Genomic DNA, 13471 nt, shown 5'->3' with positions numbered 1-13471 from the left:
CTGGGGGTGCCAACCACCAAGAGCAGCACAGTTCTTGTCTACAAGCCACTTGTAGCAGGTGTGAACATTCATCTTTCCTCTGGGGGTTGCAGCTGTCTCCCCAGTCTCGGTCGCTGCCTTTGGTTGTACCACTTCCCTTTTATTCTCCCTTGAACCTCCCTCATCTTTGCTCTATGATGACATTGCCCTGGGGAAGAGAAGCTGAGAGGAACTCCTCACTCAGCTAGCTTCAGGAGCCATGACATCATCTCTACCATGGAAATTCCACTCACTCTCCTGAGCCCCCACATTTGTCCCAGGCCTCACAGTCCTTATAAAGAGAGATTCCCAACTCAGTATCAGCACAGGACACAGCTGGGTTCCGAAGCTTCTGAGTTCTGTAGCCTCACCTCTGAGAAAACCTCTCTTCCACCAACACCATGAAGCTGTGCGTGACTGTCCTGTCTCTCCTCGTGCTAGTAGCTGCCTTCTGCTCTCCAGCACTCTCAGCACCAAGTAAGTCTACTTTCGCAGCTGCTATTTCCAGAGCCAAGGTGTAGGCAGAGTCTTTTATTCTAGCTGTGGGATCTGGGGATGGGACAAAAGGCAGCTAGGAAGATTGCCGCGAAGTCTGCTGCTAAATGTAGAGTCTAGTAGATATTCAATAACATTCAAGTTCCTATTTTCTTAAGAATTAGCAACCAGCAGAGGAAAAGGATGGGCTGGAAGTCAGACTGTTGAATTGGCTCTGCCTCTAATTACTTGTTCAAGCAAGCCCTGTCCCTCTCTGTGCCTTGGTTTCCCCATCTGTCACATGAAGGGGGTGCGATGTGTTCTGAGACTGAATCCAGTTCCACCCTTCTAGATTTCTTTCTTGTTCTTCTCTGAAGATCCACTATTCAGAATAAGAGTCCTGCTCAGGTTAGGTGGGAATGGATACAAGGGACCTTCTTTGGGGTTCTGGTAGCTCCACAGGGATGCTCAATGAAGACGCAAAATTAGAAGCCAAAATAAACAGCTCCCATGTGCAGTGTTGATCTCACCCTGGCCTTTCCTTTCAGTGGGCTCAGACCGTCCCACCGCCTGCTGCTTTTCTTACACCGTGAGGAAGCTTCCTCGCAACTTTGTGGTAGATTACTACGAGACCAGCAGCCTCTGCTCCCAGCCAGCTGTGGTGTGAGTATCAACCTCTGGGCTGCTCTGGGAGGCAAGGGTGAGGGCTGGATTTTAAAAGGGGGCCTGTTTTGGGGAGGGGGTGATTGAGCAGTGGGGAGGCAGCTCTTAGGGCTGAAGGCTTCCCTGAGAGCAGTGAGACACAGGTCATGAACTCACTTTTCAAGTGCTGAAGGCGGCTGAGTGGGAACCGAGAGAGAAGGGGGTTCCTGGGGAGGAAGTTATCCAGAGGACAGGAAAGCAGGGGAAGTTGGACAGGTCCCATGAGACAGAGACCAATTTCTTTCTTTCTTTTTTTTTTTTTTTAACGGAGTCTTGCGCTGTCACCTGGCTGGAGTGCAGTGGCCGGATCTCAAGCTCCACTGCAACCTCTGCCTCCCGGGTTTACCGCCATTCTTCCTGCCTCAAAGCCTCCTAAGTTGACTGGGACTTACAGGCCGACCGCAACCTTCGCCCTGCTGAATTTTTTGTATTTTTTAGTAGAGACAGGGTTTCACCATGGTTAGCCAGGAAGGTCTCGATCCTCCTGAACTCGTGATCTGCCCGTCTCGGCCTCCCAAAGTGCTGGGATTACAGGCTTGAGCCACCGTGTCCGGCCGGGACCAATTTTCTTAACCGTGCTAGAAAGACATGTGGAAAAGTCACTTGCCAGGCTGGCAGGGAATGGGGAGATCTAGTCATATTGATTGCAATGCCCATTGGTTCCTATCTGGGCAACCCTTGGGGCCCACACCTAAATCCAGTGGGTGGAAATTACAGGGAGTCTGGTTCCAAGCGCTGCCCCCAGGAAGGATCCCATGCACCAGAGCTGCCTACATGGACCATGATCATGCAAAAGGAAAGATGCCGACCACAGGCAAGGGATAAAGCCAGATGACCTCAAAGGTCTCATGGGATTCTCATCTGTCCGCATCCTTGTTCTACAGATTCCAGACCAAAAGAGGCAAGCAGTCTGCGCTGACCCCAGTGAGACCTGGGTCCAAGAGTATGTGTATGACCTGGAACTGAACTGAGCTGCTCAGAGACAGGAAGTCTTCAGGGAAGGTCACCTGAGCCTGGATGCTTCTCCATGAGACGCATCTTCTCCACACTCAGGACTCCTCTCCGCAGTTCCTGTCCCTTCTCTTAATTTAATCTTTTTATGTGCTGTGTTATTGTATTAGGTGTTGTTTCCATTATTTATATTTGTTTAGCCAAAGGATAGGTGTCCCCTATGGGGATGGTCCACCGTCACTGTTTCTCTGCTGTTGCAAATACATGGATAACACCATTAATTTCATGTGTTTTCATAATAAAACTTTAAAATAAAAAGCAGACAGTTTCTTTGTGATTTTAATTTGATTTGGGGGGTAAAAGGAATTGCCTGGTACCATTGGGAGGGACAAGCTACAGTTTCCCAAAACAGTAAGAATGAGCAATTGCTGAGTTCTTAATATGAGCTCTGGGCTGAGCACTCTTCATACATGCTCTCACTGTGTGCTTTCAATGAGGCTTTTCACACCCTTACGAAGTAGCGACTGTTGTCCCCAATTTCACAGTTAAGGAAACAGAGGCACAGAGAGGTGAAGTGACTTGTTGAGGCTCGTAGGTCTGCTTGGGGAGTGTCATGAAAGAATGCCCCCAAAAAGGAGCTTATTATTTCAACATCTTGAGGGGAAGTTGTAAACAGGGGAAGCAGCACAGCAAAGGGGGAAGAAGAGTGAGAAAACTGTCTTCATCATCTTATTATCAGCATAACATTGGGAAAGTCATCTTGCCTTATTAGACCTCAGTGTTCACACCTGTGAAATGCGGATAATATCAACCACTTCGAAGGGCTGTTTATAAGGTGATGTGTAAAGCACCCATCATAGGACCAGGCACCTGGAAGTTTCTCTCCTTCCTCTCTGAGCTTCAGCCTTTTCAATTAAAATGGACCCAGCAATTATCAGGGTCATCATGAGGATTAGATTAGTTAGTTGAAAGATCAGCACTCTAAAACCCAAGCTACTGTGAAGTGTTGTCATCAGGACAGTAGGATGGAGGTCTGGTTTTGTTTGGAAGTATTGCAGGAGTAACCTAAAGCCACTTCTACTTAATTATCCTTCAATCAGAACTGCCTATTCCATGGGTCAGAGACAACACGGCTCCGAAACAGAATTACATGCACAATAAAGCCTGATCCTCAGGACATAGACACGTAGTCTACTAAAGCTAAAAGGAAACTTTAGACCATCCGGTCCAACCCTCTCATTTTATGGAAACTGAGGGCTAAGGCCTGGGAAGTAACTTGCCACATGCCACTCAGCGAGTGCATAGCAGAGCAGGACCTTGGCCAGTGCCAGCTCCCAGGCTCGGGCCTTTTCCTGCACACCTTCCCTAGTGACACACCTCTGTGGTCCTCAAAAGGGAGACTGGTTGAGTAAGGACAAAGCAGAGACTACCTTAAAAATCATTTGAGTGTTCTTAGTCCTATGCAAAAGCAGAACTGGGGCCCTGTACTTCTCTGGGGAAAACAGACACAATTCCCTTTCTGTCTTGCCCTTAGTCACCTCCGTCATTCCAGAGTCCCAGTGGAAGCCTCCTTCAGATTCTGCTGGGACTGAGAGAAGGAGGTTAGGAGGCAGAGCTCATCCAGAACAGGTGTGAGAAGAGGCTAGCAGCAAAGAATGTGCCTGGCCGTAGTTTCTGCTTTCATTTGCCTAGATCTGAGCTGTCTAATATGTTAGCCACTGGCAAAGTGGCTACTTACATTTGCATTACATTTAATTACAATGAAATAAAATTTAAAATTCAGTTTCTGAGTCACACTAGTCACATTTCAAATAGTCAGTAGCCCCACGTGGCTAGTTCCCATGTTGCACAGCATGGATTATGGACTTTCTGTCCTTCATCACAGAAAGTTCCGCTGGAGAGCACTCTCCTAGAATGTTCTCAGAGCCTAAAGAAAGTGAAGGGAGGAGCAGTTGGGATGGCCTGTAAGATTAGGGTGTGGATTTAAAGAAAAATACACAATTCTATTCTGAGGGGATGAGATGGGAGAGAGAATGGATAACCCAGACCAGAGACGAGGTATAGATCACTATGGTAGCTGAATAATGGTCCCCAAGACATCCACATCCTATTCCCCAGAACCTGTCAATGTCCCTTTTATAGCAAAATGGACTTTGGAGATATGATCAAGTTAAGAATCTTGAGATGAGTGGTTGCCTTAAATTACCTGATCAGGCCCTAAATGTAGTTGTAAGTGTCCTTATAAGAGGGAGGAAGAGAAAAATTTGGCAATAGAGGAGAAGGTAGCAATGTGACCAGAGAAGCAAGATGCTATGCTGCTGGCTTGGAAGATGGAGGAAGAGGCCAGGAGCCAAGAGGTGTTAGGATGCAGCTCTAGAAGCTGGAAAAGGCAAGGAAATGGTTCCCCTGCTAGAGCCTCCAGAGGGAGTGCGGCCCAGTGAAACTAGTTTCAGACTTCTCACCTCTGGAACTTTAAGAGAATAAATACATGGTTATAAGACGCTAAGTGTGTGGTAAGTTTTTTGCAGCAGCAGGAAACAAATACAACCACCAACTGATGCGTCACTGATAGTGACCCCCAATAGCTCAGTGTGGCCGGAAAGGGAGCATTCTAGATGGTGAGCCAAACCTCCCTGCAGGAGGGACCCAGGGTGAAAGGGACACACCTCAAGATGAACTATAATGAGGAGAGGCATCCTAAGGGGAGATCTGCTTCAGCAACTGAGTTCTGGGGCTGAGGCTTGACCCAGGGTCCAAGACCCTTAGGAAGCATGCCTCTTCTTGAGACACTTGGGCGCTCTGAGGGGTCCTGGATTCCTATCTGGGAGAGTCCATCCTCTCATCTGTCAGATGCAGCCCAGAGCAGAGCCATGACCTGTCTCTGGTTCATCGTTAGTGAGCAGGCAGTCTAGGGCCAGAATCCAGGTCTCCTCCCTCATGATGGAGTCCCTTTCCCACTGGTGCCTGCCCCTCAGCAAATGGGAAGGGAGGAGCTCAGCTCCGCAGAGGCAGGACCACCAGGGAAGACTGCAGGAGCCTGGGCAGCCTCATGAAGAAATGCTTCACCAGGAATTACAAACGGCAGCATGGAATCCTCCAAGTGGGGCAATGTGGGACTTCACCTGTTGCACAATATGAGACTGTTTTTTCCTGTCTCCTCTTTTCATACAACTTCCTTTTCTCATCCTGGGTCCAGAGAGCTGGAATCTGCTCATTTGATGTTCCAGTTGAGGTTTCTCCAGGTTTCTGGGTGGGGGTGAAAGCCAGAACAGACAAAGCAGGACACTTGAAAGGAACTATGGATTATGGAGCAATCTCTAGACATCCAGCCTGTCTTCCTGCTCCTTACAGTGCCCGCCTCCCCCAGCTCACTCTCCAGATGGGAGTCCATTTCCTTACGTACATGTTCCTTTAGGACACGTTCATGCAAACATGTCCTTATCCCCCATCCCACCTCAACCTGGAACCCTCCATCATGCTCCCATTGACACAGGCATTTTCCTCCAAGGAGGCCAGGAGCCAAGCAAGCTGAGGCAGGGATCAAGGGAGCAAGACGAGCTGAGGATGGTGACAAAGCCACAGCTCTTCCTGGAGGCTGAGACCAGCGACCAGGTGGCAGTCCTGTGCTGCAGTCTGCATTTACCCTTTACAGACTTGAGGGCCTTAATGCCCTCTCTTTCCCACTTATCTCTACCTGTTCTCCCTTTTAAACTCCTTCCCTCTTGGGTTCCCACTGAGTCTAGCATACAGGAAAATGGAAGACAAGAATTGAGAGACAAAATCGTGGCTGCGTTTTTCTACCTTTTAAATAGTTTCATTTTTAGATACAGCCGATGCCTCACATGTGTGGGTTCCGCATCTGTGGATTCAACCAACAATGAATAGAAAATACTTGGGGAAAAACCCCACAACAGGCCGGGTGTGGTGGCTCACACCTGTAATCCCAGCACTTTGGGAGGCCAAGGTGGGAGGATCATTTCAGCTCAGGAGTTCGAGACCAGTCTGGGCAAACATAACAAGACCCTGACCCTATGAAAAATGTCAACATAAGCTGGGTGAGGTGGCACATGTCTGTAGTCCCAGTTACTCGGGAGGCTGAGGCCAGAGGATCACTTGAGCTCCAGAGGCAGAAGTTACGGAAGGCTGAGATGATGTGACTACACTCCAGCCTGGGCGCTACAGCAAAATCCTATCTCAAAAACTAAAAAATAATAATTAAAGAAATACAAATAAAAAACAATGCAGTATAACAACGATCTACATTTACATTTATTAGTAGCATTTACATTGTTTATGTATTCTAAGTAATCTGGAGATTAAAGTATATGGGAGGATGTGCATAGGTTATGGGCAAATAATATGCTATTTTATATCAGAGCCTTGAGCATCTGTAGATTTTGGAAGCCATGAGAATTCCTAGAAGAAATTCCCTGTGGATATCAAGGGACAGCTCTATATGATAAGTGTGTAAAATATATATGTTCAGAAGGAATCAGAAAATCAAAATTAATGTTTTTCAGGGAAGATGGGCTTGATGGGACTTGATGGAGGATGGTCTGGGAGACTCTCCCTTTCTATGGAAACATTCCCAACTGGGAGACCAGCACAGCTGGAGGGAAATCATATCTTCAGGCTGTGTTAGCTGCTTCTAAATCTCAGGACCCTACGTCCCTGGGCTCCTCAAGGAGACGTTTGTTATTTCCAGTGACTCTTGATTCATTTCCTTAGGGGGTCCTCTCTTCCTTCTGCTAGGGACTTGAAAGGGAAAAGAGCCAGCATTTACCAAGCTCCTTAAGGCTCCAGGGGCTATACCGCGTTGAGTTTCATATGTAGCCTTTTTAATCCTTGCAAAATCTCAGGTACAGTGGCATGTGCCTGTAGTCCCAGTTACATGGGAGGCTGAGGCAGGAAGATTGCTTAGGCAGGTCAAAACTCCCATGCTGATTAGTAGTGGGATCGTGCCTGTGAATAGCCACTGCGTTCCCATATGGGAAACATAGTGAGACCCTGTCTCTGGAAACAAAAACAAAAACATAAACAAAAATCTAAGGTAGATATTATTATTCCCATTTAAAGATGAGAAAACCAAGGCTCTGAGAGGTCAAGAGGTAGATCCACAGTGTGAAGACACTGGTTTTGTTTTATCCTAATTCATAATCCCTGCAGACCTATTTGATTTATATTAGCTCTTCTTTTCTGTAACCTGCCTAAACAGGTCTACCTTGGAATAGCAAGCCTCTTTTGCTTCCATCCTGCCTTTCTAGATCTCCTTGATTTGGGAGGTTGGTAGAGCTTGTCTTATTCTCCCCCTTCATTTCTTGAAAAGAGTGAATCCCTGAATCTTTCAAGTTGGCTGTAGAGGAGTTTGTTACACCTATGACTCCAGATGAAGTCTGCAGATTCAAGGCCCTAACCACCCATTAGAACTTCTGACAGATGAGCATCCACCAAGGAGTTTGATATCATGCACTTACTGGTTTTAAAATTAATAATTTTTGAATAGATAACAGTAGACACTATATACAATTCAAATAGCATAAAAAGACAGCCAACCAGAAAGTAAATCTCCCTCCTAGCTCTGTCACCCAGATATCTGTTACCCAGGGTAATGTCTGTGTGACCTAGGTAAATTTCCACACCACTTTAACTCTGCTTATCTTCAGAAAACAGGATGCCTGAGGTCAAAATCTCCCCCTTGGGACCAACAGACTAAGACTGCTGGGGTCTAAGATGGCAGCTCGCTTGACCTCTGATGAGCCTGTAACTTCATTATAATCTAATTTCCATGCTAAATGACACTCCCACCAGCACCATGACAATTGACAATCTCCACAACAACTGGAAGAAACCATAAAAGGACCAAAAGAAAGGCAGGAACTCCAATTCCAAGAAGCTCTCCACCCATTCTCAGAAAATACATGAATATTCCTCCCCTGCTTTTAATGCCCAACCACTTCATTAAATATGTCCTATTATCTGTGATTTCCCGGTTCTCTGAGCTAAGAAGTTGATTTGTGAGCCATCAAAAGCAGGAGTTGCGAGCCAACGCCTGCTTGTCAGTTCCGTGGCTGTGATGTTAATCAATGTCAACTAGACCGGATTGAGGGATATAAAGTATTAATCCTGGGTGTGTCTGTGGGTGTTGCCAAAGGAGATTAACATTTGAGTCAGTGGGCTGGGGAAGGCAGATCCACACTTAATCTGGTGGACACAATCTAATCAGCTTTCAGCGAATATAAAGCAGCCAGAAAAACATGAAAAGGAGTGGTGGGCCTAGCCTTCCAGCCTACATCTTTCTCCGGTGCTGGATGCTTCCTTGTGATTGTGTAAGTGAACACTGAATAAATATCTCCTATGAGTTCTGTCCCTCTAAGGGAACCCTGATTAATACAGATTTTGTTACCAAGAGTGGTTCTAGAGAAACAGAATATTAAGGATGGAGTTCTTTCGTTGGTTTTGTGGTTTCTGGAATTAGCTGCTTAATATGGTTAGACCCCAAAATGCTAAGGACTCTACTTCTAATAGTATGGAGAACACTGATAGTCCTTGGTGTGAACTGTTTAGAGAGTTAAGCAAAATAAATGCATTTGACACTCCTGATTCACTGCTTGTGAGAGGCAAGGAGTTTAGTGACTCTATACATAATACTTTTGACCCTATGTGGAGAACCAAGGAACATAATGAAGCTAGTTGGTTGCTCCTAAGTTCAGTAGACAAAGTGATGAAAGAAATGATGAACTCAGGGATTCTGTCTCCCAGGTTCAGAAGCAGATACTGAGCCTCAAATCTGCTAAGATTGCCCTGAGTGAGAGCCTTATCTCCTGTACAGAAAGGGCTGAAATTGTAGAACAGACACAAGCTTTTATCATGCAAGTGGCTGACCTGCAACAAAAGGTGCACATACAGCCTCACCAGGTGTCTACTGTTAAAGTGAGGGTATTGATTGGAAAAGAATGGGACCCTGCAACTTGGAATGGGGACATGTGGGAGGACCCTGATGAAGCTGGGGACACTGAGTTTGTAAACTCTGATGAACCTTTTTTGCCAGAAAGAACAGCTTCCCCATCCCCAGTAGTGGCAACATCCCCTCCTCGACCCATGCTGCCATCAGCCTTTCCACCTTTGTCTGAGGAGATAAACCCTGTGCTGCCTAAGGCAATAGGGATGGCCTCCCCTGACACAGTTGCCAGGCAAAATAATGTTGATTCCCGTCAGGAGCCACACCCAACACACCTGTTTGCTGGTCCACTACATTGATGACAGTCTAGACCTGTAACTAGATTAAAGTCTGGTCCATTACACTGATGTGACAGTCTAGACCTGTAACTGAAGTCCCAGTGGGCCCCTGGAGGTGAGGTTGAGAGTATGACCCATGAGGAGGTGCATGGCACTTCAAAAGAACTAGTTGAGTTCTCTAACTTATAAAAACAGCAATCTGCAGAACAGGCATAGGAATGGATATTAAGGGTATGGGATAATGGTGGAAGGAACATAGAGTTGGATCATGCTGAATTTATTGATTTGGGCCCACCAAGTAGGGACTCTGCATTTAATGTTGCAGCTTGGGGAGTTACAAAAGATTCTAATAGTTTATTTGCTTGGTTAGCTGAAATATGGATTAAAAGATGGCCCACTGGGAGCAAGCTGGAAATGCCTGAGCTCTCTTGGTTTAATGTAGAGGAAGGGATCCAAGGGCTTAGGGAGATTGGAATGGTGGAGTGGATTAGTCACTTTAGACCTACTCATAGCACTGGGAAGGGTCCAGAAGATACACCTTTGACCAATGGCTTGAGAAATAGATTTGTGAGCGCAACACCAGTATCTTTGAAGGGTTATGTGATTGCTCTTCTCTGTATGTCAGATCTAACAGTGGGAACTGTAGTCACTCAACTACAAAATTTAAATACAATGGGAATAACTGGATCCCAAGGTGGCAGGGGCCAGTGACAGCACTTGACTGTCAAAGGCAAGGTGAGTGTAGATACTGTAATGGATAGCAAAGGCAAAGTGGCAATCAGAATAGTCTGACTCGTGTAGCGCTCTGGCGTTGGCTAATTAATCATGGTGTTCCTAGAAGTGAAGTTGATAGGAAGCCTACTGCATTCCTACTTAAATTATACAAACAGAGAACTTCCAGGTAGAATGGACAAAAGACTAATTTGAATAATAAAAACAGAGAATCACAGCCCCTTAATCAATTTCCAGAATTGAGCCAGTTTAGAGGTTGAAGGGGAGGCCGGGTCTCCTTGAGGAAGGACCCCATTACATTACTGACAATTTATGCAGTGAATTTTTCTCCTACCCTTTCCCAAGGAGACCTCTGGCCTTTCACCAGAGTAACTGTGCTTTGGGGAAGAAGAAGTGATCATCATACATTTTGGGGACTTCTGGACACTGGCTCTGATTTGGCATTGATTCCAGGGGACCCAAAATGTCACTGTGGTCCTCCAGTTAAAGTAGGGGCTTATGGAGGTCAGGTAATTAATGGAGTTTTAGCTCAGGTTCAACTTACAGTGGGTGGGTCAAGTGGGTCTCTGGACTCATCCTGTGGTCATTTGCCCTGTGCCAGAATACATAATTTGCATAAGCATACTTAGCAGCTGTCAGAACCCCTACACTGGCTCCCTGAAGGTGAGGGCTATTATGGTGGGAAAGGCCAAATGGAAGTCATTAGAGCTGCCTCTACCTAGAAAAGTAGTAAATCAAAAACAATACCACATCCCTGGAGGAACTGCAATTAGTGCCACCATCAAGGACTAGAAGGATGCAGGGGTGGTGATTCCCCCAACATCTCCATTTAAGCCCCCCATTCGGCCTGTGTGGAAGACAGATGTGGTTTCATTGCTTCAGCAAATTGACATGTCTCCTGGTGCCTGGTATGCACCAACTGACTTGGCAAATGCCTTTTCCTCCATTCCCATCCATAAGGCCCACCAGAAGTAATTTGTCTTCAGCTGGCAAGGCCAGCAATATACCTTTACTGTCCTACCTCAGGGGTATATCAACTCTCTGGCTTTGTGTCATAAACTTATTCAGAAAGACCTTGATTACTTTTTGCTTCCAAAAGATATCACACTGGTCCTTTACAATGATGATGTTATGATGATTGGATCCAGTGAGCAAGAAGTAGCAAACACACTGGACTTATTGGTAAGACATTTGTGTACCAGAGGATGGGAAATAAATCGGACTAAATTTCAGGGAACTTCTGTCTCAGTAAAATTTCTAGGGGTTCAGTGGTGTGGGGCCTGTTGAGATATTTCTTCTAAGGTCAAAGATAAGTTGCTGCATTTGGCCCCTCCTACAACCAAGAAAAAGGCACAATGCCTAGTGGGCCTACTTGGATTTTGGAGGCAACACATTCCTCATTTGGGTGTGTTACTTTGGCCCATTTATTGAGTGACCCAAAAGGCTGCCAGTTGTGAGTGGGATCCAGAACAGGAGAAGGCTCTGCCATAGGTCCAGCCTGCTGTGCAAGTTGCTCTGCCTCTTGGGCCATATGACACAGCAAATCCAATGGTGCTTGAGGTGTCAGTGGCAGATAAAGATGCTGTTTGGAGCCTTTGGCAGGCTCCCATAGGTGAATCACCACAGAGGCCTCTAGGATTTTGGAGCAAGGCCCTGCCATCTTCTTCAGATAACTACTTTCCTTTTGAGAGGCAGCTCTTGGCTTGTTACTGGGCTTTGATGGAAACTGAACATTTGACTGTGGGTCATCAAGTCACCATGTGACCTGAACTGCCTATCATGAACTGGGTGTTTTTTGACCTATCTAAACATAAAGTGAGCCATGCACAGCAGCATTCCATCATCAAATGTAAGTGGTATATATGTGATCAGGCTCGAGCAGGTCCTGAAGGCCAAGTAAGTTACATGAGGACATGGCTCAAATGCCCAGGGTCTCCACTCATGCCACCTGCCTTCTCTCCCCAGCCTGCACTGATGGGCCTATGATCAGTTGACAGAGGAAGAGAAGACTAGGGCCAGGTTCATAGATGGTTCTGCATGATATGTAGGCACCACCAGAAAGTGGACAGCTGCAGCACTACAGCCCCTTTCTAGGACATCCCTGAAGGACAGTGGTGAAGGGAAATGTTCCCAGTAGGCAGAACTTCTAACAGTGCACTTTGCATGAAAGGAGAAATGGTCAGGTGTGTGATTATATACTGATTCATGGGCTGTAACCAGTGGCTTGGCTGGGTGGTCAGGGACTTGGAAGAAGCATGATTGGAAAATTGGTGACAAATAAACTTGGGGAAGAAGTATGTAGATAGACCTGTCTGAGTGGTCAAAAACTGTGAAGATATTTGTATCCCATGTGAGTGCTCACCAACGGGTGACCTCAGCGGAAGAGGGAGTTTCATAATCAAGTGGATAGGATGAGCCGTAATGTGGACACCCCCAGCCTCTTTCCCCAGCCACCCCTGTCACCGCCCAATGGGCCCATGAACAAAGTGGCCATGGTGGCAGGGATGGAGGTTACGCATAGGCTCAGCAAGATGGACTTCCACTCACCAAGACTGACCTGGCTATGGCCACTGCTGAGTGCCCAATTTGCCAGCAACAGAGACCAACACTGAGCCCTCGATATGGCACCATTCCTCGGGGTGATCAGCCAGCCACCTGGTGGCAGGTTGATTATATTAGACCTCTTCCATCATGGAAAGGGCAGAGGTTTGTCCTCATTGGAATAGGCACTTACTCCTGATATGGGTTTGCCTATCCTGTATGCAATGCTTCTGTCAAGACTACCATCGATGGACTCACAAAATGCCTTATCCACCGTCATGGCATTCCATACAGCATTGCCTCTGACCAGGGCACTCACTTTGCAGTTAATAAAGTGTAGCAGTGGGCTCATGCTCATGGAATTCACTGGTCTTACTATGTTCCCCATCATCCTGAAGCAGGTGGACTGATAGAATGGTGGAATGGCCTTTTGGAGTCACAATGACAATGCCAACTAGTTCACAATACTTTGCAGGGTTGGGGCAAAGTTCTCCAGAAGGCCGTGTATGCTCTCAATCAGCCTCCAATATATGGTACTATTTCTCCTATAGCCAGGATTCATGGGTCCAGGAATGAAGGGATGGAACTGGAAGTGGCAACACTCACCATCACCCCTACTGATCCACTAGCAAAATTTTTGCTTCCTGTTCCCACAACATTCCATTCTGCTGGCCTAGAGGTCTTAGTTCCAGAGGGAGGAACGCTGCCGCCATGAGACACAATGACGATTCCATTAAACTGGAAGTTAAGATTGCCACAGGGAAACTTTGGGCTCCTCCTACCTTTCAGTCAACAGGCTAAGAAGGGAGTTACAGTG

The 13471-nt window shown here is 46.5% G+C and overlaps 1 pseudogene across 1 annotated transcript; it reads left to right on the top strand.

Annotated features, from left to right (window-relative positions):
- The first annotated feature begins 139 nt into the window (after positions 1-139).
- On the top strand, positions 140-2466 carry LOC104677487 (annotated as a pseudogene). The gene is made up of 3 exons (XR_004055949.1): positions 140-495; positions 1041-1155; positions 2079-2466. The product of XR_004055949.1 is annotated as a C-C motif chemokine 4-like (transcript).
- Positions 2467-13471: the final 11005 nt, after the last annotated feature.

This window comes from Rhinopithecus roxellana, unplaced genomic scaffold, assembly GCF_007565055.1.
Source record: "Rhinopithecus roxellana isolate Shanxi Qingling unplaced genomic scaffold, ASM756505v1 contig3294, whole genome shotgun sequence".
Lineage (NCBI taxonomy): Eukaryota > Metazoa > Chordata > Mammalia > Primates > Cercopithecidae > Rhinopithecus > Rhinopithecus roxellana.
This window is presented reverse-complemented; position numbering and strand designations above follow the sequence as displayed.